Raw genomic sequence first — 3,498 nt, forward strand, 5'->3', positions numbered from 1 at the left:
ATCAATTACCTGTAATGTACATTATCACAAATCTGTAGCAATGATTCGGCTGTATGACTATAAATGTTTGGTTATCTTATGTAAATTTACTGACTTTGTCAGTGATTGTAACTTTACATTATCATTATCAAACCGTTTTACATCTATTTATGTTGTGTTCTCCCTTCTTTGCACAGCTGGTTTGCTTATATTATTCTTAGTTTTTATTTGGGTTGCGGATGCCTAATTTTTAATTTGATATTTTCCTCTTTCCCCAGCTAGAAACGACCAAGTTCTTGTATGGCTGCGTAGTAAATTCCTACATACTTAATGTTAATTGGCTTATTGATTCAATAGCAGCTGGTTATGCCTTACCGCGTGACAAGTATGTCCTGCATATATTTAACTTCCATTCATATCACTGGTGCTTTTTAGCCTGCTGATTTGTGTTTAACTTTTTTTCATCTTGTTGCTGGAATTCTTTAATTCTACTGTCATACTAACGTATAAATTGGTTATTAACTTCATTTTAATTTCTCAATGCAATATGGTCGAAGGAGTCACGCTAAGCTTTATAACAGTGGTCTTTGAAGGCTATAAAATTAGCCTAGATAAAAATAAATTAAAATTTGAGCATGAACTATGGTTGAATTGATTTCAGTTTGAATTAAAATTTCAACCTGTAAACATAATTTGTAATAGCCTTACCTCCACACTCTTCAGCAAAAGTCAGGCATTCTTCTACCAGGAAGAATTCTCCTCAAAAGAACAGTCCAAGTATATGCTGAAAAATATTAACAAAAAAATAAATGATCGTGATCAAACCCATTGCACAATACACACTTGTTTTCAGAAACAATCCCCCACTTAAACATTCTATCCATTGTAGCCAGTCCTCACTGAACAGCAACCCATTACACAAAGCTCCACTTAGGAACATTTTGAGGCAACCATGCCAATTTATGTCAAGGGACGATAGGGTATAGTGTTTGAATTGCTTGCCAAGCTATTCACCATTACTAGAGGGTAGCCAAAACACGGAGTCAGGCCTATTAGGATTCAATACAAAGCTAGCAGGGTATTAGCTTCAATCTCAGAACAGCAACCAATTGCACAAAGCTCCACTTAGCAACATTTTGAGGAAACCATGCCAATTTATGTCAAGGGACGATAGGGAATACCATTTGAATTGCTTGCCAAGCTGAAGCCACAGTATATTTACCATTACTAGAGGGTAGCCAAAACACTGAGTCAGGCCTATTAGGATTCGATACGAAGCTAGCAGGGGTATTAGCTTTAATCTCAGTAATAACCACTCTTCTACCTCTAGGCCACTTCCAATTCCCAAAATTAATGATAAGAGGAAACTCTGCTATTCACAGCCATGCCCATATGAAAAGCAACCCTTTCCCCATATTTCTTATTCGAAGGACCCAAGGGATGCCAATTATCAAATCACGGAAATGTAACAGTCCCATCACCAATGATATATTGATCAAAGGCTGCCCCACAGCTCTTAGTTCAAAAAACTTCCTGACAGTCCAAGATGCCTCAGTAGGAAGACACTTACCCTTAATTACACAAGTATGGACCCACTTAACCCACAAAGAATCATCTTTCTTACTTAAAGCCCACAAAGGTTGTCTTAGCATAGTGGCCTTATTCCACTCTCTCAAATTTCTGAATCCCAAGCCCTCTTCAGCCTTTGGTGCACAAATATGCATCCACTTCACTTTTGCACTGTAGTACCTAAACTCACTCCCTGTCCACAAATATGCATCCATTAGAGAGAAGTTTGTTTTATCTCTATTATTATTTTTAAGGAAAACTCGTCAGATGTATTCATTCATATCATATCTGGTAGGTAGGGTAGCAGAATGGATGAATATGCTTTCCCTTGATGTCTTGGGAAAGAGAACGGAAAGGAGGCACAAATGTTATGCCACCTTATTTATGTGAACTGCAAATTTATATTTTTTTTTGGTACACGTTAATCTTTTGTGTGTGGTTACTTAGATTAGGGGCCTTGATCATCAGTGCTGATTGAATGTCTGCTCAAGCTGCTCATCTACAACCCAAAGTTTAATCTAAAGGTAAGACCATCAGAATCATTCATGTTTTAATTAATCTGTGGTATTATTCGTTAAAATAAACTTTACCAACTTTATTAAAAAATCATATATAAAAGTGAACTGAATCAATGGAGCTTTGATAGTTAACTATGCCTGTATTTGTTATGGTTGTTAGCTTATTAATCATTGTGTACTGAAATTTGCAGGTACAGCAATAGGTACAGTTTTATTATGCCAGGTAGTTGTCTCAATACGATGTACATGTTTATAGGATTTAATTGATTTTTGCAAAGATACGGGTTTGCAATCCAGTGTTGCTGCTACTATCATGCTTCTCTGATAAATTTTCCAATTCTGTTTCTTTATTAGGTGCCTTACATCACTACTGCTTTGATGGATGCGAAGCGTGGCACGGAAGGGCGCAAGGATTTTTTGATTGGCTATCAAGGCAACTTAGTGGATTAAGCAATTTTCCTGATGCTGTAAATCTGAATTATGTATTGTTTCAATTTGTTATGCTAGATGGATGTGACTTGTGAATGAAAACTTAAAATAGTTGTATTATGTCGAATGTTAATGAATTATGTATTGTGTCGAATGTTAATGATTCAGTTAATTTGAAGGATGCTTTAAAATTATAGGTTTATTATGGATTGAATGAATTATTAGGAATTACAGGTGTATTGTTTTCCTGCTTTGGCGACCAATTTATTAGTCGCGACAAATAAATTATTTTTTTTCGCAAAAAATGACAATTGCCGACTAAGAGTTTTGGTCGCAAAAAATACATCTATTGCCGACCAAAACAGTTCTTGGTCGTGGAAACTCACTTTTGCCGACCAAAAGTTTTGGTCGCGAAAAGTAACAAATGGCGACCAAAACCTTTTTTGGTCGTGGAATGTCACAATTGACGACCAAACTTTTTGGTTGCGGAATGTCACGATTGGCGACCAAAACTTTTTGGTCGCGGAATGTCACGATTGGCGACCAAAATTTATGGTCGTTGAATGTGATAATTGGTGACCAAATTTTTTGGTCGGGAAAATATCACTTTTCGCGACCAAAGTGTTTTGGCGACAAAATAAATTAGTCGCGGTAATTAAATATTTAGCGACCAAAAATTTAGTCGCGAAATCCAACTTTTGCCGACCAACCACAATTTTGGTCGCGAATTACTTTTGCCGAACTTCAATTGGCGACCAAAGTAGCGACCAAAAATATTGGTCGCGGATAACTTTTGCCGACCAAAAATTGACTTTTAGTGACCAATTTTTTTATTGCCAAAAGTGTTAATTCTTGTAGTGAGTGATTAAAAAATAAAGTGTATGGTGTAATTTTAAATTTAATGTATTGTGGATCAAATTCACAATTAATTTAGTTCACACCTTATTTTTTGGTCGCTTTTTGAAGAGTGCAAAATAACTCAAGAGTTCTAAATATACCCACC

General features: G+C 36.0%; 1 long non-coding RNA gene across 1 annotated transcript; it reads left to right on the forward strand.

Annotated features, from left to right (window-relative positions):
- The first annotated feature begins 688 nt into the window (after nt 1-688).
- Nucleotides 689-2,687, forward strand: LOC145793086 (uncharacterized). The gene is made up of 3 exons (XR_014333589.1): nt 689-2,072; nt 2,258-2,289; nt 2,421-2,687. It is a non-coding gene; the product is annotated as an uncharacterized LOC145793086 (long non-coding RNA).
- The last annotated feature ends 811 nt before the right edge of the window (nt 2,688-3,498 follow it).

This window comes from Camellia sinensis, chromosome 6 (genome assembly GCF_055761805.1).
Source record: "Camellia sinensis isolate YWXY chromosome 6, ASM5576180v1, whole genome shotgun sequence".
Taxonomy (NCBI): domain Eukaryota; kingdom Viridiplantae; phylum Streptophyta; class Magnoliopsida; order Ericales; family Theaceae; genus Camellia; species Camellia sinensis.